At 37.1% G+C, this 27449-nt stretch overlaps 1 long non-coding RNA gene across 5 annotated transcripts in view; it reads right to left on the bottom strand.

Annotated features, from left to right (window-relative positions):
- The window catches only part of LOC122226371, a 220068-nt gene that overhangs the window by 109688 nt on the left and 82931 nt on the right, over positions 1-27449 (bottom strand). For 4 of the 5 annotated variants that reach the window (XR_006205599.1, XR_006205602.1, XR_006205598.1 and 1 more), the window contains exon 4: positions 13097-13221. This is a non-coding gene — a long non-coding RNA (uncharacterized LOC122226371). Of the gene's footprint in view, positions 1-9634; positions 9723-13096; positions 13222-27449 lie in introns of those variants that run through there. The other variant, XR_006205601.1, reaches the window with a different exon arrangement.

Raw genomic sequence — 27449 nt, 5'->3', positions numbered from 1 at the left:
TTCACACCTTCCTTCACCCAAACAAGGTGCAAGAGATTGAGCCAAGCATGCAGTTTAGACAAGTTTCATATCCTATTATCCCATAAACAATCTTATTTGGTATACACACATAGCAACCACTAATTGACCATAATAATCACATACTCTCCATAAACTATTTCTAACAAATAACACTGTGCATATGATACATTCGGCTCATCACATTACTCACTCAAACCTACCTCCCAACAACTATATCCTCAACTGTAAGATTTGCAAATACTCATTGTGTTGCTATCTTACACAAGTCATCTGGAATTTGCAAGAATGGTGCCTCCTCCCCTCCCCCACCCCACTGCCTGCCTTTCTCAACTGGCTTTTTAGCCTTGGGAAACTCTATTAATTATATTACCTTTTCCTTCCAAATAGAATATTTTCAACCCAGCTTGGTAATTTAACTCTTTGGTGCTCTTTTTTTTTTAATTTTATTAAATGTTTATTTATTTTTGAGAGAGAGAGAGAGAATGGGAGTGTGTGAGCAGAGGAGGGCAGAGAGGAAGACAACACCCAAAGCAGGCTCTGCGCTGTCAGTGCAAAGCCCATGTGGGGCTCACAAACCATGAGAGCATGACCTGAGCTAAAGTTGGATGCTCAGCTGAGACACCCAGGTGCTCCCTCTTTGCTACTCTTTAAGTCTAATTTTCACTTTCCCTTATTCTTTTACTGCCAAGATTATCTTTTGCTCCTTTATTTCTACCTCCCTCAGTTTTGAAGTACCTTTCAACATTCTCCTCTTCCAACGTGTTTTCCTCCCTTTCTTTACATTACATACATGAAGATACTTCTATGACTACTAATTTAAACATAAACACAGTAAATCCATATTTAGTAATGTTGAGGTATTCCAACACTATCTTGTTTCTTACATTCTATCTACTACAAACATTTCTGGAAACATCAGTTCCAATGCTGGAAATATATTTCATTTTGAGAGGGCATCTTTTTACCTTATAAAAGATATAGAGTCCTATGAAATGTAATATTTTATTTCTTCCTTTACCAAACATAATAATACATTTATTTAAAATTTAAATTTGTTGTGACTTCTGATTTATTGTGTATATTTATTAGCAGTTATGGACATACAGAAAGCATTTTCTTTTTTGTTTTTGATATGGGAATATTGATTCTCAAGGGAATTTTTTCCTTATAGTGTTCAAGTTATAATGCAATAAAATGATATTCTATTGCCTCTGAAATAATTTTTAGCATTTAATATGTATGCAGGGTTATTAGATTTAGCAAATAAAAATATAGTATAATAGGTGTATTTCAATTTCAGATAAACAGCAAATAATTTTTTTAGTATAAGTATGTCCTATACAATATTTGGAATACAGTTATATTACAAATTATTCATCATTTATTTGAAATTCACATTTAACTGGGCATCCTATAGCATATCTGGCAGCCATAATATCTCTCAACTTTTAAAAAACCAGTTTTATTCACATATTTCAATAATTTAACAAATAAAGGCCAATCTCTACCCAATTAATCACCACCACCAATTTCAAACTGAAAATATGTTCCTGATGATACTGGTTGTTTAACAAATTAGCATGACATTAATTAAACTAAGAGGAAAACACTAATTCCAATAGAAATAGAGATGGTATGAAATATTGTGAAAATATGTTTTTTTTTAATTTTTGTTTTACATTTATTTATTTCTGAGAGACAGAGAGAGATAGAGCATGAGTCGGGGAGGGGGCAGAGAGAGAGGGAGACATAGAATCTGAAGCAGGCTCCAGACTCCCAGCTGTCAGCACAGAGCTCGACGAGGGGCTCGAACTCACAAACCGCGAGATCATGACCTGAGCTGAAGTCGGATGCCCAACTGACTGAGCCACCCAGGTGCCCCAAAATATGTTCATTCTTAATGAGGCTCTTCCCATTAGAGAGCATGCTTTAAATGAATTTCATCATCTTCAACTTACAGTCATATTTCTTTTCTTTGAGTTATTAGGTTCATGGAAAATTTTCTCTTTTCACATTACCCTGACTAATATTTGTTTTCTATGTTGAACATTTCAGTAATTCCATTCCAGCAAAAAATACTAAGTCTTATTTCATGATCTCTGGAAATAAATAATCACATAAATGTTTTAGATTTATTTATTTTTCAAATTTACATTGAATAATCAGGACAATGTAGTAACCAACCCTTTACCTTTTCTGGGTCCTGGATACTTTTTTACAAGCTGATGAAAACTAAAGACTTTTTTCCCCTGAAAACTACATGTATACACAGACACACAACAGTTTTTATTAAAACTTCAAGAAGTTTACAGATCCCCTGAAGACTGACCAAACACATCAGTGAAGGACCTAGAAAGCACTAGGTTGAGTAGCTGATGCACTTAACATTAAATAATGACTTACACTTAGTGTTTTATAATATATTGAAATTCTATTTTCATCTGATTTTTAACCAATAAACAATTCCAAATATAATGTAGCTCACATATTAACACACACACATACATCATGTCACATTTCTTTTATTTTGTATTTTCCCAGTTTAACACACCTTACCTCATAGATGTATCTCACAAGAAAGAAGAGAGAGTAGTGGATTTCCTCTTTTGTACTTTACTAATTACTAATATATGAATATTTTACCTAAATATAAAAAGAGTAAGTTTTCTGAAAGCTGGATTCATACTTCATTCATTGGTACATTTTATGCCTTTAGTTAGCACTGGAAAAATCACCTTAGCTAATTTAGGGAAGTAGTTATCAGCTGAAGTTTTGATCTTCATAACCTACAGGGTGATACAGACATTTAAATTGAGACATTTGGTTCCTTAAAATAATGCTAGAAACAATAATGCTTGAAAATAGCATCAGGAACTAATCTTATTAACATAACTTCATATCATTTCAAAATATACTTATATTGCTTTTAAATTTTTTAATTGTAATTTTGGGTGAAGTTGTAGAAATGAGCTCAAAAATAGTCAAATTCATAGTATCAATGAATGGAATGGTGGTTGCAAGGGGCTGGGGGAAGAGAAAATGGAGGAGTTACTAATCAACAGCATATTTTCATGTTAGATGAATGACCTCCAAAGATTTTTTTACAACATGGTACCTCTAGTCTACAATGCTGTATTGTACAATTAAAATTTTGTTAAGAGAGTAGATCTCACGTTAGGTGTTCTCTTACTAAAATAAGATAGAATTTTAAAAGAATACTAAAAATTATTTTTTATTTTCTCATTTCAACGTGTTTTTTAATTTAAATACAAATTATTTTGTTATTTGATGGCACTATGCTTACTTTTCCTCTTCTGTCTTTCTAAGATAAAAACATAGCTCAATTGGTCTTAGTAGGGTGACATATCTAAAAGTACACTATCATAAAATAACCTAGAAAGCCTATCATACATTCTACAAACAGGCAATCTTTTTCTATGTTTCCATAAGATTGGCATAAGGAAGTAAAAGATGAAGCTGAATATGGTCAATCTTATGAAGAAGAAAGTGCCTTCAGTTTGCTTCTATTTTTCAGAAGACTTTTCTGCCTTTTGTAGCTGAAACTACTGTGTTATGAAAATAGTGTTGCTGTTCCTAAATGTAATTCATAGGTACAAAAGCTGTAAGTACCCCCAAGATGATGTCTGTTCCCCTGTTCAGGCATACAAATATTCATCATTATGATCTGCAGGCTTCAGGTGGTCTGGAAATCTTTGCCATTGTACATAAGATGATAAAATGTATGTATGGGAATGGCACTGTGAGAAACTTAAAGGCGCCTGTGACCTGGAAAATATACAAACCAAATGCTTTCTATTTTTCAAGGTAAATCTTGGGAGGACTGAGTTCATTTACTACAGAAGGATGCTAATGAAGTGTTATGTTCTACAAACCACACAGACATTCTGCTACTGGGACAGTCTCTCAATCAAAAGTCATTCACTGATCATTTCATTTTGAATATTTCATATCATGTGTACTCTCCAGATAGTCTGTTTTTAAGAGAATGTTTTAGAAACACCGCCCGAAATGATATTTCACATTTAACGTACAGAATGAAAAATGGAAACCATTAAGCCACTGTATTAACTGTAATGTATATTTTCTGCCATGTAAAATTGCCTGTAGTTTTATGCAAAGTCTTCATCATCTCACATTAAATTTCTGTTACAATATACAATACCCAATGAGACTGAAATACTTGGAAAGCAAAACATCAATGACCTCCCAATGAACTTGTTAAGGAAATCATGTTGTGAGTCAGTATGAAAGTTGATGACTGGATATGTATTTGTCTGGTGGATGAAGAGGAAAAATTATTTAAATTGGAAAAGTTAAAATTTTTTAGTACAAAGGGTCAAAAATTTATTTTAAATAGGATAAATTTGGTCTTCCCTAAAATTGAAAAGGCTCTAACATTTAAAAACAATATTTGTATATCTATATTTTATGCCATATTAAAATATAAGCTAAAAAATCTAGTCTATATACATGCTTTAATACAGTGAAAGTAAAAATTGTTTGCTTACTTGTGTTTAGTCAGTGTTTAAAGACTATTTGTAGAACTATGTAGTCTGTGCTCTACTTGTTGGTAATTCAAGAAAATACAATTCCAGTTCACATTTCTATTACAGTCAAAAGAAATCCTGTGAAAATCTATTTTTTCAAAGTGAATTTTTTTTAATTTTTTTTTTAACGTTTATTTATTTTTGAGACAGAGAGAGACAGAGCACGAATGGGGGAGGGTCAGAGAGAGGGAGACACAGAATCTGAAACAGGCTCCAGGCTCTGAGCTGTCAGCACAGAGCCCGACGCGGGGCTCAAACTCATGGACCGCGAGATCATGACCTGAGCCGAAGTCGGCCGCTTAACCGACTGAGCCACCCAGGTGCCCCTCAAAGTGAATTTTAAAAGCAGTCAAAGATAAATATCCAGATGTCTCTTATTTAAAACTATAAAAACCAGATCTCTACATTTGAAATTTTTTATATTTACAGCCACATAACTTTACATATGTGTAATGTGCCTTGTCTTTTTTCAAATAAGTAACTGTAATCTAGATAATTGTCTTGTATAATGCCAACCATGAGTGGGAAAACAGTCCATTACACAGTGATATAGAAGCAGGTAAGATAATTACAAAGAAAAAAAAAGGAATTCTTAACACAGATAAAAGCTACTCTATGTAATACAGGATAACTACTTTTTAATCCTTTCATTGCACAGTTGTCTGTGGAAGATGGCTACCATTCATAAAGGGTAGAGTCATAAATCACAAGAAATAGGAAATGTACCTTCATACCACTAAAACAATACAGTTATAATAATAATCTTTTAAGAATGAATGATCCAGCAATTTTTTTAGGTCATAAACAACTGGAAGCATTAACAGGTATTCCTGCAGAATTTCCAGTTAAGATTCCAGCTGGCAGCTATGAAAAATGATTAAGTTTGTTCCTTTACAGTGATTAACTCTGATATTCAAAGGATATATGTATATATATATATACATATATATAAGGATATATTTTTTTAAGCCACCATAGGATTTCTGTGTTTACATAGAAAATACGGTGAAAAGGTACTGTCCCCTGTGCACCTGGCTGTTGTTTATTTGCAGAGTTTCCTTGCCACTGGATTAAAAAAGGTAAACTAGGGGGGCACCTGGGTGGGTCAGTCGGTTAAGCATTTGACTTCAGCTCAGGGCATGATCACACAGTTTGTGAGTTTGAGCCCCGCATTAGGCTTTGCACTAATAGTCTGGAGCCTGCTTGGGATTCTCACTCTCTCCTCTCTGCCCCTCCCCTGCTTGCACTTTCTCTCTTTCTCAAAATAACTAAAAACTTAAAAAAAAGAAAGGTATATTGGATATCCTACAAGTACTATAAATTCAATATATTCAAACATATTTAAACTGGATAAGCTATTGTTTTCTCCAACATGTTTCTCAAACCTGTCAGTCACAGAAACCAAAAACTAGGTAGTAATATTATGAGTTGATAATTATAAAAAAAAACGACTATCCCATAATGAATTACCAAAAATGAATGCCATATATGGAGCATGAAATAAGGCCATTTCCACCTGTCCCACCCCGTAGTGATTCTTTCATTCTGTTAATTGCTTCTGTAAACAGTAAGTTGTAGTAAAAATACCCTAGATTTGGGGATGAGATTTGTATTTCAATCCCAGGATTTTCATTCCATAGCTATATATTTTTGGTAAACTACTGAACCATCTCAGGTTTTAATTTTCTCACGTACATACTAGAAAAACAATACTAAATGTCGAAGGCAAATTAGAAATGATTATAAACCACCTAGCAGAGAGCCTAACAGCATAGTAGGTACTCATTAAATAGCAGTCATCTCAAGTATTAGTCCAGGTATAATAATGTGGTCTGTGGTGGTCATGGCAGCTTAGAAATCTGTGTTGTAAGTGAGAAACATAATGAGAGAGTTACCTGCCAGCCTTGGATGTGAGTAAGATGTGATCTGACTATAGACGGGATACTCATTTCATAAGATAATTACATTGTGGCTTTATTAGCTTTTTGGGGTGGAAAATATGGTGTGTGATGAAATTATGGATTCATCCCATTGATTTTTAAAGATCCTAATGTGACTCTAATAATAGCTTTTGGATTTTTATTATTTTTATACCGATTTTTTTTTATGTGGGCCACTATCCTACTGTAAAAAAGGAACCATTACCTTGGTGTTTTCCTGACTTCTTTTTGTCAACTTTGGTTTGAAATAACTGAAGTTTTCTAATAGCATACAAGGGTCAAAGAAATAGCTCCCCATGAAAAAATATTGCTGTAATTTGAGCAGATATTACAGAAGCTTTTTCTGATGACTCCAGATGCCCTGGCCACATACCCAGCCCCAATAACCATGCTCTCCAAACTAAATCTAACAGGAACTTCTGACTATTGGTTTCATCCAGAACTGGTACTTCATTTAACAGATTTCATTGGTATATTTTTCTTTCTTTTTCTCTCTCTTTTTTAAAGCATAATGGAGATTTCTTGAGTTACAGTAGATATTTTAGTAACTATGAAAAACAAATCACTTGCAAACATATTGAGATCATGATTTGAAAAATCACATAAAGTTTTTTTTATCTGGCTTGGAGTTTCCTGGAAGAAACTTCTGAGAGATGTTTGACCAAAATGAGCAGTTTTGTTTACTTTGAACATGTGAAATGACTTTATACTGACAGTGTATATGGTTTCACAGAAAGAAAAAACAAGGAAGATAAAGAGAGGTGTAATGAAGAGATACTCAAGATCAAAGGTTAATTGCTATTCTGGGTCAGTATTACACACAGAGCTCCTAGACAGGCAACAGCTGGCATATAAATGTCAGAATGTAAGTGAGAAACATTTTTGCTTTTTTTCCTAGTTACATAAGCATCTGAAAAGACAATCTTCATTTTTTTCTTCAACATTTATCTAAATTTTTTAATTTTTTGAAAATAAAATTTTTCCTATGTTTGCTTTGTTGCCTAGGGAGATGGCTGGAAGAAGAGGAAATGTGAACAAAATGAGGTTTGTGGAGAAGAGAAAATGGTGCTAATTTTTTTCCTGTTAATTCAGAAACCTAAAAATACATGACAAAAAAAAAATCGAAGTTCAAGGGGAAGGTCAAATTATTACCCAGAGGATGTAGCAGCAAAAAGAGACCTGGATGAAATTAGATAGTATCAAGTACTAAATATACATTCCTTTTCTGTCCACTGAAAAATTAAGTTATAGAGACTTAATGCTTGGAATTATTTTAGACTTTTATTTCTAATATCTAAAACATGCATTATTGTTACTAAAACATGCATTATTGTTAAGTATATTTGTTAAAATTCTCTAGCAATATACTGATAATGGGAAGTCTAGGGTACGACTTAAAAGCAGTGAGTTTATGATGATTATGAGCCAGTCAGATTGCATACAATCATTTTACTGTGTGAAGATTGTTGTTTACATTTAAACACAAGAAAATTATTTAAAAAAAAAAACAAAAACAGCATTGGTGCAGACTACATTTGAGAGGCATTATAAACCTAATAGTAAATAGATTCTTTCGAATTAAGATAGACTTATGACATAATCCTGATTCTGTTCATTACTACCTGCGTGAGGCTGGATAACAGACTTACCCTCTCTAAACCTCAGTTTCCTCCTCGGCAAAGAAAAGTGTAATGAAATGTACCTTGAGTTGTAAGGATTGCATGAGGAATATTAGTACAGTTTCATAGTCATTGCTCTATTAATCACTGTTGTTATTAATACTGTTATTGTTGCTGTCCCTAGGTCTATCTGATTCCAGCATTCTTTCTTCTATCACTCTGGCATTTATTGAAATGCAGTTCCTGAATTTATATTTTGATATTATGTTTCTGTACTATACCATTTTACCATAAAATAAATTTGCTTCTTGAAAAAAAAGTAGGTAGAAATCTCCTTGATCACTGTTCAGAGATAAATCTCACTGTGCTGGTCTACAGATATGAAAGGAAAAAAAAAAGATATATATATATATATATATATACACACACACACACACACACACATACACACGTATATATATATATATGTGTGTGTATATATATACATATATATGTATGTATGTGTGTGTGTGTATATATATATATATATATATATATACACACACACACATATACATATACACACACACACACACACACACACACACACACACACACACACATACATCACCCTTATTTCAACTTAGGGGCCATGGTAGCTAGCAAAGCTGGTTCCAGATAAAATTCTGTAAAACAGTGTTTGTACATTTATCCCTTATTGTCTGATAAGAACTGAATAAGCACCAAGAATTTGTTTACATTTTACCATGATAAATACAGTAACAAATACAAAAGGAAAAAAGAAAATCCTGCCTTCAAAAACTTTAAATCTAGAACATGAAATAAATGCGTACACATGCCCTTCCCAAACACACACACATGAAATAAAGCATTGCAACAGCTCATAAATCATTTCAAGTGCAAGGTAAAATTTCATTTGAACATCATTATTTTATACATTGAATTGTCTTTTCCAGATAATGCTCCATACCACCACTATTATTTTGATAGGAATAAAATAAAGTCTAATTAAAAATGCATGCATAACATACAAAGTGCACAGAGTTTTAGAGTCAGGCAAACCTGAGCTCAGACCTCAGAGTTACTGGTGAGTTTAGCAAGTTACTTGTCTCTCTCAAAGATTTATTTTCACCTGTAACTATCTTAACTTCATAGGACTGTTGAGGAAATCATAGATTCACAAAACACTTTGGGCATTTAGGAAACAAAGCAAGGACCCAGTAAATGACTGACATAATCATTGTGACTATAGCTATACTATTTATTTCAGAATACCACACGCTAAGCACTCTACTTAATTGAAGATTTACTCCTAATCTTGCCTCTTCCAATCATCCAAACTTCAGTAAGGATTTTTACACGCACTGTCTTCAAGTGGGAGTAGGAAAAACAAAGAATCAAATAATTCACATTTGAATTGACATTTTTATTGTTGAAAAGTTCATTTATAAGCTTTTACTAACATCTATTTAATTTTCTTTTCCTTAACAATTATGTCTAGATTACTCATGAAAATTTCTTGAGACATTAAACAGCTAACCGTCTTCTTAAATTATCTTTCTTGCTGACAAATTCTGTAACAGAGGTAACATGAGCTTATTTGACTTTTAGTAAACATAGGTAGAATAAAAGCATTATATGTACTGCTGATAACGCAGAATAATGCCTGTTTTAGTTAAACCAACAACCTTAAACTAGTTATTGAATATTATCTTAAATCATGAGAACTTGAAAAATATTTAGGTTAATTTCTGTATTTCTGAGCATATACTTGATTTATATAAATTCTTGATTTTCTTTTGTTGTTGTTGTTGTTTTATTTATTTTGAGAGAGAACATATGTAAGTGGGGGAGAGGCAGAGAGAGGGAGAGAGAGAATCCCAAGCAGGCTCCATGCTCAGCCTGGAGCCAGATGCAGGGCTCCAGGATCTCTTGACCAAGAGATCATAACTGAGAGATCACCCCTGAGCCCATATCAAGAGTCTGATGCATAACCGACTGAGCCACCCAGCCACCCCTAAACTAAATAGAGCTCTTCACAAATTGATTCGGACAATACCATCTCAAGGTATAAAAAAAAAATAATAACACATTTACAACATGCATACATAGATATACATCATCATACAGACAGAGGTAAACAGAGATCTTTACCTTTTGTTTTAAAATTTTAATTATGAGACAGGTATGATAAAGCAAAACTCAGTAGTTTATAAAAGAACAATTGCTGAATTTAAATTGTGTTTCTAACAGATGAAATAAGAATACCTGTCAGATGGCTTGAACTAATATTTGTGGAGAAGATTAAGGTTTACACCTAATTTCCAAACTTCCTTTTCCCCCTTGTTTCCTTCTGATAAGAATTACCTCCTAAGTCTGCATTTCAAAGAGATGGCCTTGATGAAAGTTCCTAGAGAAGGCCAGGTAGAACATTTATATCTCAAAGGCACAGGGACCCAAGTTCTTCCAAGAAGGACTTTTGTTTCCTAAGGCCAGAATTTTTATAATAACTACAAGCTTTTTGACATGAATAGGGGAGGTTTTATGATTGGCAAAAAGGATAGTGGGTTTTGAGTTGCATTTGAGTTGCAAATCCAGAGCTGTATTTTTGTTCTTTTAAAGACTCAATATAAGACAAGGAGAGTTGTTTTTAATTCCTCCAAGACTTGGGTAGCAACCCAATTGACATGAAGGGATTAATCTACCCATCCAACTACATTTTCTTCAATTTGCTACTTTAGATGAGAAAGAAAATCTTCAACTAAGATGAAATCAAAAGGTCCTTAGGTCCTAGATTTAGAACTTTGTCTTTGGAATGTCTCCCCACTCCACCCCCCTCTGGATACATTTAGCTTAGGGATGAAGGCATTTTAAAAGTTCCTATCAGGCTCTGAATATTGGCTTCCAATAAGGTCAGCTTCTGACCATAGAGCTACTCTAAAAACATATTTCAATATCTTGTCAGGTTTCAGCAGGGACAAACTACAAATATTTCTGGCAGTACTGAACAACCTCATGGTCCGAAGAGGCGTCAAAGGGGTACAAAAGATATTACCCTCCCAAGATCCAAAGCCACTCCCAAAGATAGTTAAAAGAAACATTGAGACAATTTTGTAAGACCTAGTAATAGTTGGTAGGACCCCCACTGCAACTGCAGTGCCACCCACACTTCTGCCCAGCCATGTCTAGCAGCAAATGGGGTACAACCCACATTTCTGTCTGACGATATTTTGGGGCCCCTGACCTGATGGCTGTCAAGCCAAGTTCTTAGGACACAAAATTAGGCAATAAAGAGGGTAATAGCTATTTATAGGAAGGAAAGAATTGGCAACCAATGGGTATAGATTTGGAAAGGAAGAGACAAGGTGAAATGTCACTTTCCTCCCTGAATTGGACAGTATAGACAGAGATCTGGGATAGATGACTCTGGTAAGAATTCTCATTCTTTTCTGGATTCTGACAGTTTTCCCAGGGTCCCATCTTCAGACTCTGGAGCAAGTAGAGTTTAACATACAAAGTGTAACTCCAGTATCTACTAGAATTTGGCTAAGTTTTCTATTAATTTTAATTTCTCCTTGGCTATTTAAAGAATTAACTGGCAGTTACTGGAGAATCTCTGAGTGGCATCAACCCTGCAAGGGGTTCATATGAGAGTCCTTTTGAAGGTGGATATGAGGGTATCTGTAAGGCCACTAACTTGGCAGACTTTTTGTTTACAGTCTTCAACCTCTTCCAAGTGGAAAGACAATTCAGATGAGTAGACTGTAAATATTCAGGCAAACAAGGATGGAGAGGTACAATGGGAGACATGTCAGTCTTACAGTCTTTTCTTTTAGATACCTGTTGTGTCCTCTTCACTAACCTTTTGCAGTGAAACTAATCAATGAAGCTATTTTGGAATCTTGAAGCTTTTTTGGAGCCTCTGCCGATTAAAATAGGTATTCTGTTGTGTTTGTTTGATTTGGGATGCTTTACTATAAAGAGCTCTTCTTAAATGAATGATCTGATCTAATTGGAATATTCTCTATAATTACCATTCTAGGTTGTCTTAGTAAGATTTTTCCATTTTTTGTAGATATCTACAGCTTCCACGATTACAGCTCTTAGGCACAAAATTAGCAGGTGTGCCGGAAGGAAGAACACTTAATTCTTTCAAATTTAAGGAGCCCCTTTCTTTAGGTGAGCCTTGTGCCTCTTGGAGCCAAATTAATACCTAAGAGCAATGTGCTTCTGGGTTGGCGACTCTGTGGTGGTTTACAGTGTACTTTGTTGCATAGACATTTTCTTGAGTCTGGTGGGTGACTTAGTGTCAATCTAATCTATATTGTAATCAATGTATCCTAGCACAGCGGTCAGAGTTAGATGGCAAGCCCTCTATCAGTAGTTAAGTGCTCAACCAGTGCCCACCAATTTTTCAGCTTTGGCTTCCAAGATTCCCATTAGCAGTAGATCTGTTATTCCTTTTGGATTTCTTTGTAGTGACAGACACCATAATAGCTTTTAATAGTCTGACTTGTGCCTGCCTAGGTTTTGACGAGATATTGGTCTAAAAAGTCTGAATTTCTTAACTTATTTCCTCAAGTCCCCCAGTAGTTTATGCTGTGGACTTACCTTAAGTCCCGTTGTGAGTCCCCTAACAGCTGCCATCTTGCTTTATTTTAACTGACGTACACCCATTATTTTCCCTTGAAAGAATACTGCCAAATTCAACCAGACTTACTGTTTCTGGCTGTCTGTGCACAGTTCCAAAGACCTGGAAGGACCTCCCAAAGGCATTTACCTCGTAGACGAGGTTGGCCACAAACCCAAAAGTTGCGGCCCACTAAATCTCACCATGAAAAATCTGGACTCTCTCATACCACAATTTCCTATCTAGAAGTATTAGAACAAACAAAATCAAGGAGCTCAATTTGCAAAATAAGCAGAGTTCAATCCAATAGAAGCTTACCAGAGATCCTGGAGAGTGCTGAAGAGGCCACAAAGAAATAAGGCTCTGAGGCATCTTCACTTGCTCCTAGGAGTCATCTTCAGAATCTTTAGCAGCTGACTTCAGGTACCATTTTATTGCCAAAACTGCCAAATGACAAAACAAAAACAATTTAGTAACAAGTTTGATATCCTTCCTTCTTTTTTTTTTTTTTTTAAATGTATTTTCTCTTCCTTATGATTTTCTTTTTTTTTTATTATTATTTTTTTTATTTTTTAATATATGAAATTTACTGTCAAATTGGTTTCCATACAACACCCAGTGCTCATCCCAAAAGGTGCCCTCCTCAATACCCATCACCCACCCTGTCCTCCCTCCCACCCTGCCCTCCCTCCCACCCCCCATCAACCCTCAGTTTGTTCTCAGTTTTTTAACAGTCTCTAATGCTTTGGCTCTCTCCCACTCTAACCTCTTTTTTTTTTTTTTTTCCTTCCCCTCCCCCATGGGTTTCTGTTATGTTTCTCAGGATCCACATAAGAGTGAAACCATATGGTATCTGTCTTTCTCTGTATGGCTTATTTCACTTAGCATCACACTCTCCAGTTCCATCCATGTTGCTACAAAAGGCCATATTTCATTTTTTCTCATTGCCACGTAGTATTCCATTGTGTATATAAACCACAGTTTCTTTATCCATTCATCAGTTGATGGACATTTAGGCTCTTTCCATAATTTGGCTATTGTTGAGAGTGCCGCTATAAACATTGGGGTACAGGTGCCCCTATGCATCAGTACTCCTGTATCCCTTGGATAAATTCCTAGCAGTGCTATTGCTGGGTCATAGGGTAGGTCTATTTTTAATTTTCTGAGGAACCTCCACACTGCTTTCCAGAGCGGCTGCACCAATTTGCATTCCCAAAAACAGTGCAAGAGGGTTCCTGTTTCTCCACATCCTCTCCAGCATCTATAGTCTCCTGATTTCTTCATTTTGGCCACTCTGACTGGCGTGAGGTGGTATCTGAGTGTGGTTTTGATTTGTATTTCCCTGATAAGGAGCGATGTTGAACATCTTTTCATGTGCCTGTTGGCCATCCGGATGTCTTCTTTAGAGAAGTGTCTATTCATGTTTTCTGCCCATTTCTTCACTGGGTTATTTGTTTTTCGGGTGTGGAGTTTGATGAGCTCTTTATAGATTTTGGATACTAGCCCTTTGTCCGATGTGTCATTTGCAAATATCTTTTCCCATTCCGTTGGTTGCCTTTCAGTTTTGTTGGTTGTTTCCTTTGCTGTGCAGAAGCTTTTTATCTTCATAAGGTCCCAGTAATTCACTTTTGCTTTTAATTCCCTTGCCTTTGGGGATGTGCCGAGTAAGAGATTGCTACGGCTGAGGTCAGAGAGGTCTTTTCCTGCTTTCTCCTCTAAGGTTTTGATGGTTTCCTGTCTCACATTCAGGTCCTTTATCCATTTTGAGTTTATTTTTGTGAATGGTGTGAGAAAGTGGTCTAGTTTCAACCTTCTGCATGTTGCTGTCCAGTTCTCCCAGCACCACTTGTTAAAGAGACTGTCTTTTTTCCATTGGATGTTCTTTCCTGCTTTGTCAAAGATGAGTTGGCCATACGTTTGTGGGTCTAGTTCTGGGGTTTCTATTCTATTCCATTGGTCTATGTGTCTGTTTTTATGCCAATACCATGCTGTCTTGATGATGACAGCTTTGTAGTAGAGGCTAAAGTCTGGGATTGTGATGCCTCCTGCTTTGGTCTTCTTCAAAATTACTTTGGCTATTCGGGGCCTTTTGTGTTTCCATATGAATTTTAGGATTGCTTGTTCTAGTTTCGAGAAGAATGCTGGTGCAATTTTGATTGGGATTGCATTGAATGTGTAGATAGCTTTGGGTAGTATTGACATTTTGACAATATTTATTCTTCCAATCCATGAGCAGGGAATGTCTTTCCATTTCTTTATATCTTCTTCAATTACCTGCATAAGCTTTCTATAGTTTTCAGCATACAGATCTTTTACATCTTTGGTTAGATTTATTCCTAGGTATTTTATGCTTCTTGGTGCAATTGTGAATGGGATCAGTTTCTTCATTTGTCTTTCTGTTGCTTCATTGTTAGTGTATAAGAATGCAACTGATTTCTGCACATTGATTTTGTATCCTGCAACTTTGCTGAATTCATGTATCAGTTCTAGCAGACTTTTGGTGGAGTCTATCGGATTTTCCATGTATAATATCATGTCATCTGCAAAAAGCGAAAGCTTGACTTCATCTTTGCCAATTTTGATGCCTTTGATTTCCTTTTGTTGTCTGATTGCTGATGCTAGAACTTCCAGCACTATATTTAACAGCAGCGGTGACAGTGGGCATCCCTGTCGTGTTCCTGATCTCAGGGAAAAAGCTCTCAGTTTTTCCCCGTTGAGGATGATGTTAGCTGTGGGCTTTTCATAAATGGCCTTTATGATCTTTAAGTATGTTCCTTCTATCCCGACTTTCTCAAGGGTTTTTATTAAGAAAGGGTGCTGGATTTTGTCAAAGGCCTTTTCTGCATCGATTGACAGGATCATATGGTTCTTCTCTTTTTTTTTGTTAATGTGATGTATCACGTTGATCGATTTGCGAATGTTGAACCAGCCCTGCATCCCAGGAATGAATCCCACTTGATCATGGTGAATAATTCTTTTTATATGCTGTTGAATTCGATTTGCTAGTATCTTATTGAGAATTTTTGCATCCATATTCATCAGGGATATTGGCCTGTAGTTCTCTTTTTTTAATGGGTCTCTGTCTGGTTTAGGAATCAAAGTAATACTGGTTTCATAGAACGAGTCTGGAAGTTTTCCTTCCCTTTCTATTTTTTGGAATAGCTTGAGAAGGATAGGTATTATCTCGCTTTAAATGTCTGGTAGAACTCCCCTGGGAAGCCATCTGGTCCTGGACTCTTATTTGTTGGGAGATTTTTGATAACCGATTCAATTTCTTCGCTGGTTATGGGTCTGTTCAAGCTTTCTATTTCCTCCTGATTGAGTTTTGGAAGAGTGTGGGTATTTAGAAATTTGTCCATTTCTTCCAGGTTGTCCAATTTGCTGGCATATAATTTTTCATAGTATTCCCTGATAATTGTTTGTATCTCTGAGGGATTGGTTGTAATCATTCCATTTTCATTCATGATTTTATCTATTTGGGTCATCTCCCTTTTCTTTTTGAGAAGCCTGGCTAGAGGTTTGTCAATTTTGTTTATTTTTTCAAAAAACCAACTCTTGGTTTCGTTGATCTGCTCTACAGTTTTTTTAGATTCTATATTGTTTATTTCTGCTCTGATCTTTATGATTTCTCTTCTTCTGCTGGGTTTAGGCTGCCTTTGCTGTTCTGCTTCTATTTCCTTTAGGTGTGTTGTTAGATTTTGTATTTGGGATTTTTCTTGTTTCTTGAGATAGGCCTGGATTGCAATGTATTTTCTTTTTTTTTTTTTTTTTTTTTTTTTTTAATTCAATTATTTTTTTTTTATTTTTTTATTTTTTTTTTATTTATTTTTTTTTTTAATATATGAAATTTACTGTCAAATTGGTTTCCACACAACACCCAGTGCCCATCCCAAAAGGTGCCCTCCCCAACACCCATCACCCACCCCGCCCTCCCTCCCACCCCCCATCAACCCTCAGTTCGTTCTCAGTTTCCAAGAGTCTCCCATGCCTTGGCTCTCTCCCACTCCAACCTCTTTTCTTTTTTTTTTTTCCTTCCCCTCCCCCATGGGTTTCTGTTATGTTTCTCAGGATCCACATAAGAGTGAAACCATATGGTATCTGTCTTTCTCTGTATGGCTTATTTCACTTAGCATCACACTCTCCAGTTCCATCCACGTTGCTACAAAAGGCCATATTTCATTTTTTCTCATTGCCACGTAGTATTCCATTGTGTATATAAACCACAATTTCTTTATCCATTCATCAGTTGATGGACATTTAGGCTCTTTCCATAATTTGGCTATTGTTGAGAGTGCCGCTATAAACATTGGGGTACAGGTGCCCCTATGCATCAGTACTCCTGTATCCCTTGGATAAATTCCTAGCAGTGCTATTGCTGGGTCATAGGGTAGGTCTATTTTTAATTTTCTGAGGAACCTCCACACTGCTTTCCAGAGCGGCTGCACCAATTTGCATTCCCAAAAACAGTGCAAGAGGGTTCCTGTTTCTCCACATCCTCTCCAGCATCTATAGTCTCCTGATTTCTTCATTTTGGCCACTCTGACTGGCGTGAGGTGGTATCTGAGTGTGGTTTTGATTTGTATTTCCCTGATAAGGAGCGACGTTGAACATCTTTTCATGTGCCTGTTGGCCATCCGGATGTCTTCTTTAGAGAAGTGTCTATTCATGTTTTCTGCCCATTTCTTCACTGGGTTATTTGTTTTTCGGGTGTGGAGTTTGATGAGCTCTTTATAGATTTTGGATACTAGCCCTTTGTCCGATGTGTCATTTGCAAATATCTTTTCCCATTCCGTTGGTTGCCTTTTAGTTTTGTTGGTTGTTTCCTTTGCTGTGCAGAAGCTTTTTATCTTCATAAGGTCCCAGTAATTCACTTTTGCTTTTAATTCCCTTGCCTTTGGGGATGTGCCGAGTAAGAGATTGCTACGGCTGAGGTCAGAGAGGTCTTTTCCTGCTTTCTCCTCTAAGGTTTTGATGGTTTCCTGTCTCACATTCAGGTCCTTTATCCATTTTGAGTTTATTTTTGTGAATGGTGTGAGAAAGTGGTCTAGTTTCAACCTTCTGCATGTTGCTGTCCAGTTCTCCCAGCACCACTTGTTAAAGAGACTGTCTTTTTTCCATTGGATGTTCTTTCCTGCTTTGTCAAAGATGAGTTGGCCATACGTTTGTGGGTCTAGTTCTGGGGTTTCTATTCTATTCCATTGGTCTATGTGTCTGTTTTTATGCCAATACCATGCTGTCTTGATGATGACAGCTTTGTAGTAGAGGCTAAAGTCTGGGATTGTGATGCCTCCTGCTTTGGTCTTCTTCTTCAAAATTACTTTGGCTATTCGGGGCCTTTTGTGGTTCCATATGAATTTTAGGATTGCTTGTTCTAGTTTCGAGAAGAATGCTGGTGCAATTTTGATTGGGATTGCATTGAATGTGTAGATAGCTTTGGGTAGTATTGACATTTTGACAATATTTATTCTTCCAATCCATGAGCAGGGAATGTCTTTCCATTTCTTTATATCTTCTTCAATTACCTGCATAAGCTTTCTATAGTTTTCAGCATACAGATCTTTTACATCTTTGGTTAGATTTATTCCTAGGTATTTTATGCTTCTTGGTGCAATTGTGAATGGGATCAGTTTCTTCATTTGTCTTTCTGTTGCTTCATTGTTAGTGTATAAGAATGCAACTGATTTCTGCACATTGATTTTGTATCCTGCAACTTTGCTGAATTCATGTATCAGTTCTAGCAGACTTCTGGTGGAGTCTATCGGATTTTCCATGTATAATATCATGTCATCTGCAAAAAGCGAAAGCTTGACTTCATCTTTGCCAATTTTGATGCCTTTGATTTCCTTTTGTTGTCTGATTGCTGATGCTAGAACTTCCAGCACTATATTAAACAGCAGCGGTGACAGTGGGCATCCCTGTCGTGTTCCTGATCTCAGGGAAAAAGCTCTCAGTTTTTCCCCGTTGAGGATGATGTTAGCTGTGGGCTTTTCATAAATGGCCTTTATGATCTTTAAGTATGTTCCTTCTATCCCGACTTTCTCAAGGGTTTTTATTAAGAAAGAGTGCTGGATTTTGTCAAAGGCCTTTTCTGCATCGATTGACAGGATCATATGGTTCTTCTCTTTTCTTTTGTTAATGTGATGTATCACGTTGATCGATTTGCGAATGTTGAACCAGCCCTGCATCCCAGGAATGAATCCCACTTGATCATGGTGAATAATTCTTTTTATATGCTGTTGAATTCGATTTGCTAGTATCTTATTAAGAATTTTTGCATCCATATTCATCAGGGATATTGGCCTGTAGTTCTCTTTTTTTACTGGGTCTCTGTCTGGTTTAGGAATCAAAGTAATACTGGCTTCATAGAATGAGTCTGGAAGTTTTCCTTCCCTTTCTATTTCTTGGAATAGCTTGAGAAGGATAGGTATTATCTCTGCTTTAAATGTCTGGTAGAACTCCCCTGGGAAGCCATCTGGTCCTGGACTCTTATTTGTTGGGAGATTTTTGATAACCGATTCAATTTCTTCGCTGGTTATGGGTCTGTTCAAGCTTTCTATTTCCTCCTGATTGAGTTTTGGAAGAGTGTGGGTGTTTAGAAATTTGTCCATTTCTTCCAGGTTGTCCTATTTGCTGGCATATAATTTTTCATAGTATTCCCTGATAATTGTTTGTATCTCTGAGGGATTGGTTGTAATCATTCCATTTTCATTCATGATTTTATCTATTTGGGTCATCTCCCTTTTCTTTTTGAGAAGCCTGGCTAGAGGTTTGTCAATTGTGTTTATTTTTTCAAAAAACCAACTCTTGGTTTCGTTGATCTGCTCTACAGTTTTTTTAGATTCTATATTGTTTATTTCTGCTCTGATCTTTATGATTTCTCTTCTTCTGCTGGGTTTAGGCTGCCTTTGCTGTTCTGCTTCTATTTCCTTTAGGTGTGCTGTTAGATTTTGTATTTGGGATTTTTCTTGTTTCTTGAGATAGGCCTGGATTGCAATGTATTTTCCTCTCAGGACTGCCTTCGCTGCATCCCAAAGCGTTTGGATTGTTGTATTTTCATTTTCGTTTGTTTCCATATATGTTTTAATTTCTTCTCTAATTGCCTGGTTGACCCACTCATTCGTTAGTAGGGTGTTCTTTAACCTCCATGCTTTTGGAGGTTTTCCAGACTTTTTCCTGTGGTTGATTTCAAGCTTCATAGCATTGTGGTCTGAAAGTATGCATGGTATAATTTCAATTCTTGTAAACTTATGAAGGGCTGTTTTGTGACCCAGTATATGATCTATCTTGGAGAATGTTCCATGTGCACTCGAGAAGAAAGTATATTCTGTTGCTTTGGGATGCAGAGTTCTAAATATATCTGTCAAGTCCATCTGATCCAATGTATCATTCAGGGCCCTTGTTTCTTTATTGACTGTGTGTCTAGATGATCTATCCATTTCTGTAAGTGGGGTGTTAAAGTCCCCTGCAATGACCACATTCTTATCAATAAGGTTGCTTATGTTTATGAGTAATTGTTTTATATATCTGGGGGCTCGGGTATTTGGTGCATAGACATTTATAATAGTTAGCTCTTCCTGGTGGATAGACCCTGTGATTATTATATAATGCCCTTCTTCATCTCTTGTTACAGCCTTTAATTTAAAGTCTAGTTTGTCTGATATAAGTATGGCTACTCCAGCTTTCTTTTGGCTTCCAGGAGCATGATAAATAGTTCTCCATCCCCTCACTCTCAATCTAAAGGTGTCCTCAGATCTAAAATGAGTCTCTTGTAGACAGCAAATAGATGGGTCTTGTTTTTTTATCCATTCTGATACCCTATGTCTTTTAGTTGGCGCATTTAATCCATTTACATTCAGTGTTATTATAGAAAGATATGGGTTTAGAGTCATTGTGATGTCTGTATGTTTTATGCTTGTAGTGATGTCTCTGGTACTTTGTCTCACAGGATCCCCCTTAGGATCTCTTGTAGGGCTGGATTCGTGGTGACAAATTCCTTCAGTTTTTGTTTGTTTGGGAAGACCTTTATCTCTCCTTCTATTCTAAATGACAGACTTGCTGGATAAAGGATTCTCGGCTGCATATTTTTTCTGTTTAGCACACTGTAGATATCGTGCCAAGCCTTTCTGGCCTGCCAAGTTTCAAAGGAGAGATCAGTCACAAGTCTTATAGGTCTCCCTTTATATGTGAGGGCACGTTTATCCCTTGCTGCTTTCAGAATTTTCTCTTTATCCTTGTATTTTGCCAGTTTCACTATGATATGTCGTGCAGAAGATCGATTCAAGTTACGTCTGAAGGGAGTTCTCTGTGCCTCTTGGATTTCAATGCCTTTTTCCTTCCCCAGTTCAGGGAAGTTCTCAGCTATAATTTGTTCAAGTACCCCTTCAGCACCCTTCCCTCTCTCTTCCTCCTCTGGGATACCAATTATGCGTATATTATTTTTTTTTAGTGTATCACTTAGTTCTCTAATTTTCCCCTCATACTCCTGGATTTTTTTATCTCTCCTTCTTTCAGCTTCCTCTTTCTCCATAACTTTATCTTCTAGTTCACCTATTCTCTCCTCTGCCTCTTCAAGCCGAGCCATCGTGGATTCCATTTTGTTTTGCAATTCGTTTAAAGCTTTTTTCAACTCCTCGTGACTGTTCCTTAGTCCCTCGATCTTTGTGGCAAGAGATTCTCTGCTGTCCTGTATACTGTTTTCAAGCCCAGCGATTAATTTTATGACTATTATTCTAAATTCACTTTCTGTTATATTATTTAAATCCTTTTTGATCAGTTCATTAGCTGTTGTTATTTCCTGGAGATTCTTCTGAGGGGAATTCTTCCGTTTGGTCATTTTGGAGAGTCCCTGGCGTGGTAAGGACCTGCAGTGCACTTCCCCTGTGCTGTGGTGTATAACTGGAGTTAGTGGGCGGGGCCGCAGTCCGACCCGATGTCTGCCCCCAGCCCACTGCTGGGGCCACAGTCAGACTGGTGTGTGCCTTCTCTTCCCCTCTCCTAGGGGCGGGATTCACTGTGGGGTGGCGTGTCCCGTCTGGGCTACTTGCACACTGCCAGGCTTGTGTTGCTGGGGATCTGGCGTCTTAGCTGGGGTGGGTAGGCAAGGTGCACGGGGGCTGGAGGGGCAGGCTTAGCTCGCTTCTCCTTAGGTGATCCACTTCAGGAGGAGCCCTGTGGCAGCGGGAGGGAGTCAGATCCGCTGCCGGAGGTTTGGCTCCGCAGAAGCACAGAGTTGGGTGTTTGCGCGGAGCGAGCAAGTTCTCTGGCAGGAACTGGTTCCCTTTGGGATTTTGGCTGGGGGATGGGCGGGGGAGATGGCGCTGGCGCCTTTGTTCCCCGCCAAGCTGAGCTCTGCCGTCAGGGGGCTCAGCAGCTCTCCCTCCCTTTGTCCTCCAGCCTTCCCGCTTTCCGAGCAGAGCTGTTAACTTATGACCTCCCAGACGCTAAGTCGCGCTTGCTGTCGGAACACAGTCTGTCCGGCCCCTCCGCTTTTGCCAGCCAGACTCGGGGGCTCTGCTTGGCCGGCGAGCTGCCCCTCCGCCCCGGCTCCCTCCCGCCAGTCCGTGGAGCGCGCACCGCCTCGCCGCCCTTCCTACCCTCTTCCGTGGGCCTCTAGTCTGCGCTTGGCTCCGGAGACTCCGTTCTGCTAATCCTCTGGCGGTTTTCTGGGTTCTTTAGGCAGGTGTAGGTGGAATCTAAGTGATCGGCAGGACGCGCTGTGAGCCCCGCGTCCTCCTACGCCGCCATCTTCCGGAACCCCCCGATATCCTTCATTCAAGGGAAAATAACCCATGGATTGGGAAAGTACAGTGTCTCACAAACAGTGGACCACTATTCCCCCTAAGCTGACTTTTATAAAACTATAGCATACGCAATTTTGAAAGTTCTGGGTTCCAGTTAAAATAACAGATGTTAGAGAGAGGAAGGCATTGTTTGCATATTGTTAGTAATTTCAAAAACCTGACTTTAAATATCAAGAATGAAAGTATGTGTAAACATAGAACATACATAGAACCCATAATATACAAAATAGGAAGAATAAGTGAGGACATAAGAATTTTTTCCTTGTCTTAACATGGTAAGATTTGAACAAGTGAGCAAGGAAGGGGAAATCAGAAAGGAATCAACTGGAATTTAAGTATTGATGAGTCTCTAAGAATGAGCCTAATAACCTAAACTCTAGGCTAAACTCTGGCAGTTAATTGAGATAATAGAAACCCTTATGCATAGATTGCTCCCTCATATGGTTATAAGAATCCAGAGCAGAAGGAACTGTAACCTAGCATCCCAAATTTCTCAAGAGATCGTATTTTTAGAGCAAACCACCATTTACACCATAATTCCTGAGTAGTAAAATTGAAAAGCTTAGATAAGTATAAAACTAGAAGAACCTCAAACGGTTTTACCCTCTCCAGGATAGCAAGGAATCCATATCTTTAATTTCCTTCTTCCCTCTCCACCCAAAAGCACATAATGGCTGAGACGATTAATGGGCAACAAAAGTTTGATGAATATCTCGTGGAGGCATTTGTTAGTTCTATAACAGTATCTGAGAAGGGAGAGAAAAACAGAAAGTACAGCTGAGAGGCTAAGAAGCTGAGAAAATTTTTTTGGCAATTTCATAATGCTAAAGACAAAAATTAGATCCCAGGATCAACCAAGACAGAGGGATCCTATTGTAGACCCTGAGTATTTAGTTTATATTCCCAGAGGGATACATTCCACTATAGGAGTAAATGTGAGAAATAAACTGGCTCTTAACAGAGATTCAAGACCAACTTTGAATCAGCTAAAAGTCTACTTGGATAAAGCTGCACCAGCTACAATTTACCTAAGAGAAGCAAAAGAAAAACGCTCTCTGGAAAAAGATAATGTAAACTACAAACAATATCACATAGGGGTGGCTGGGCAGCTCAGTCGGTTGAGAGTCTGACTCGGTTTCAGCTCAGGTGATGATCCCAGGGTCATGGGACCAAGCCCTGAGTTAGGCTCCATGCTGAGTATGGAGCCTGTTTGAGACTTTCTCTATATCCCTCTGCCCCTCTCCCATTCTCATTTGCTCTGTGTCTCTCTAAAATAATAATAACAACAATAATAATAATAAATTTTAAAAATTAAAAATAAATAAAAATAAAAGCATAATATCACACCTAAGAGTTTTCATATATAATATATGGTACTCAATAGAAAAAAAAAAAAAGAATGGGCAAAAAAGAAAGAAAAGAATTAACTGAAAATGAAATGAAGAAAAAAACAGCCAATAGAAACAGACCTACCAGAGATCCAGATAATAGAATTTTGATAAAATAATTTCAAAATAACAGAGAATAACATGCACAGATATTAAATGACAAAATAAAGGATTTTAGCCAAGAATCAAAACTAAACTAATCAAATAATAATTTTAGAACCGAAAAGTGAAAATATTCAAAATATGTAGGTTTTCTAAGAATTAGAAAGTTCTAAAGAGAGAGGCAGTAAACTGGAATGTAGCTCAAAAAAATATCTGATCTGAAGCCTGAAGCACAATGAGATAAAAAATGGAAAATAAGAGAAATATAGAAATATATAGGAGTCATAGTGAAAGGGTCCATAATAGGTATTTGGAGTCCATAAAGGAGAGGAGAGGAATAATGAAATAGAGGCAATATTTGAATAGAAAATGGTCACAAAACTTTAAAAACTGATAAACACTCTAGAAAGCACTATAAACCACAGCAAGCTACATTTAAATAAAACCAGTTCTTGGACCATTATGGTTAAAATGGCTGAAAGTCAAATACAAAAATAAATGTGAACAAACAGGAGGTACAAGAAGAGAAAGAAAAAAAAACAAAGAAATGCCTGGTTAACAGAAAACAGACAAGTTGGAAAATAAAAATTAGTAATTTCAACATATATCTTGAATATATCACCCATTAAAACAAACTCTGTCTGAAAGAATTAGAAAAAATCCTTAACACACTCTATCAAACACATACTTAAAAGAAATGTTACACAGAAAGTGAGAAGGGGAAGATCTACCAGGAAAATAATAATAAAAGTGAAACTGGGACAGGGCAAGCAATATTTTATGAGAGAAATTTAAGCAAAGAAAGTTTAAACTGGATGTTTTTGAGTTACAAAATAAGAGTTTTGACCTATCACACCAAAATGTGTGTTCTTTTTCAATCACAGGGAAATTAAGTGGTGTAATTTTAATAGGATTCTCAGTGAGTGTTACAGGTAAAAAGAGAAGTAATAAACATACATTGGAGGAGAATTAGCATTCTGCATTAAATGTAGGCTGAATTTGAACAGAAAGACCATTGGCAGCATTTGTATTAAACATTCAACAAATATTCCTGTTTTATCATTGAATATCTCATAGGTTTCTTGAGGATCAAAGAATTAATACCTATAAAGCACTTAAAACAGTGATTTTCTTCTAATATGTGTTCAATAAGTATTATGTATTACTATTGTTTCTAGAGTACTGTTCCCAGAATAATATTTTCTAGAAAAAATACTCCATTCCCATTGTCTTATTCTACTTCAGTTAAGGATTTTTAAAAATTTATGGTGAGACTTTCTCATCACAACTTAAGTTATTCTCCATGTATTGTAAAATGTGATGAGAGCTCAGTTTCATTCAATTTAGAACAGAATACTGAATAAGATGTTTCTTCAAAATGAAATAATTCTTAAAATAAGCCCTTCAAATCATTAAGGCAGGTATTAGAATCCCCATTTTTCAGATAGAGAAATTCAGACTTAGAGAAGTCAGGTGGGTGACTTGTCTAAAATCACATACAAAAAAGTAAACCAGGACCTGAACTGATATTTTCTTTTTTTTAATTTTTTTTTAATGTTTATTTATTTTGGGGAGAGGGAGAGAGACAGACAGAGCACAAGCAGGGGAGGGGTAGAGAGAGAGGGAGACACAGATCTGAAGCAGGCTCCAGGCTCTGAGCTGGCAGCACAGAGCCCAACACGGGGCTTGAACCCACAAACTGAGATCATGACCTAAGCTGAAGTTGGACACTTAACCAACTGAGCCACCCAGGCACCCTGAACTGATATTTTCTAAGTCCAGTGGTCTTTAAGTATACTCATAACTAAATAGACAAGTTGGGGCTCCTGGGTGGCTTAGTTGGTTAAATGTCCAGTTCTTGATTTCGGCTCAGGTCATGATCTCATGGTTGGTGAGTTCCAGCCCCACATCAGGCTCCATGCCGGTAGTGCAGAGCCTGCTTGGGATAAGTGGTTATTTATAGAAAGTTGGTTAATTTTCTATAAATTATATCTGAAACCAACAATGTAATCCAATTAGAGTTCCTGCTTATGGAAACCATTTTTTACATTCACTAGCTCATTTCACTTGATAGCCTTTTACCTCACTCCAGTCTCTCTCCCACCTTGTGCATCTAGCATTTCCTAAGCCTGCACTGAAATCCATACTAGGTTCTCATCAATGATTCAGACAACAAAGTTGGAGGCTCAGAGTACATTTATCTGGAACATCACAATTAAAATGCAAATAAGAACTCACTCAGCATTGTCTCATCAGATTTTTCTCATAATTATTCTATCCTTTTTATCCTCACTATTTGCCTTACCCTTATACTGGATCAGGCCCTTTTCAGTCCCCATTTCGTCAAATCTGTTCCATATCCCATTTCCAGATTAACATTCCCAAATTAACTGACTCCCCATTGTCTAGCCAATAAAAGTCTCCTCAGTCTAGTGACCATGTCTTCTCCAAATTGCACTTCTAGCCAAAACTCCACAGTGCCCCTAACATTTTAGCTACAGCTGCTTGGTTCTAAGAGGAATCCTTCACAAATATTACACTTTTTGCCTCTGCTTGAGCTACTCATTCTGTCTGGAATGTTCTACTCAATCATATTTTCCCATAAAAACAGAGACATAAGAGTTTATAGTATTACCATGTAGGTCAGTTGCAGAGACAAGTTTGTCTAACTAGTTTAAAACCAAAGGGATTTATTACAGTGTACTAAATGGCTTATAGCATTCTTAGGACAGCTGAAGGAATGGGCTCCAGGTTGATACTCAAACCAGCACCATTAAAAAAGACCATAAATCATCTTTTTGATGTGGAAGCCACTGGTTCCAGATACACAGTGGCACAATGAGCTACCAAAATCAGGAGATAGCAACTATCAAGATGCCAGCACCATCTCAGCAGGCTTTGGCACCACACTGAGACAGCTAAAATAACAAATTTGATTCCTCGTACTCTATCTCTCAAACATACCCACCACTGAGGCGGGTGGCAAGATCCTGGGATCTAGGCCAACCCTCCCAAGGAGGAAGGAAAATTGTTTCATGACTGAGCTTGGCAGCAGAAACAGCATAATCAGGCCCTCCATTTCAGTGTTGTCTTCCAAATCTTGCATGCAAGCATAACATTGGTCAAAGTTAAATTGTATAAGTTCTGGGGTGTTTGGGTAGCTCAGTCAGTTAAGCATCTGACTCTTGATTTCTGCTCAGGTCATGATCTCACAGTTCCGTGAGTTCTAGTCCTTCACTGGGCTATGCATTGACAGAGCAGGAGCCTGTTGGGATTCTCTCTCTCTCTCCCTCTCCCTGCCCCTCCCCCACTATCGCTTTCACACTCTCTCTCAAAATAAATCAATAAATTTTTAAAAATTGAATGAGATACTAGTTGGCT

This window comes from Panthera leo, chromosome C1 (genome assembly GCF_018350215.1).
Source record: "Panthera leo isolate Ple1 chromosome C1, P.leo_Ple1_pat1.1, whole genome shotgun sequence".
Lineage (NCBI taxonomy): Eukaryota > Metazoa > Chordata > Mammalia > Carnivora > Felidae > Panthera > Panthera leo.
This window is presented reverse-complemented; position numbering and strand designations above follow the sequence as displayed.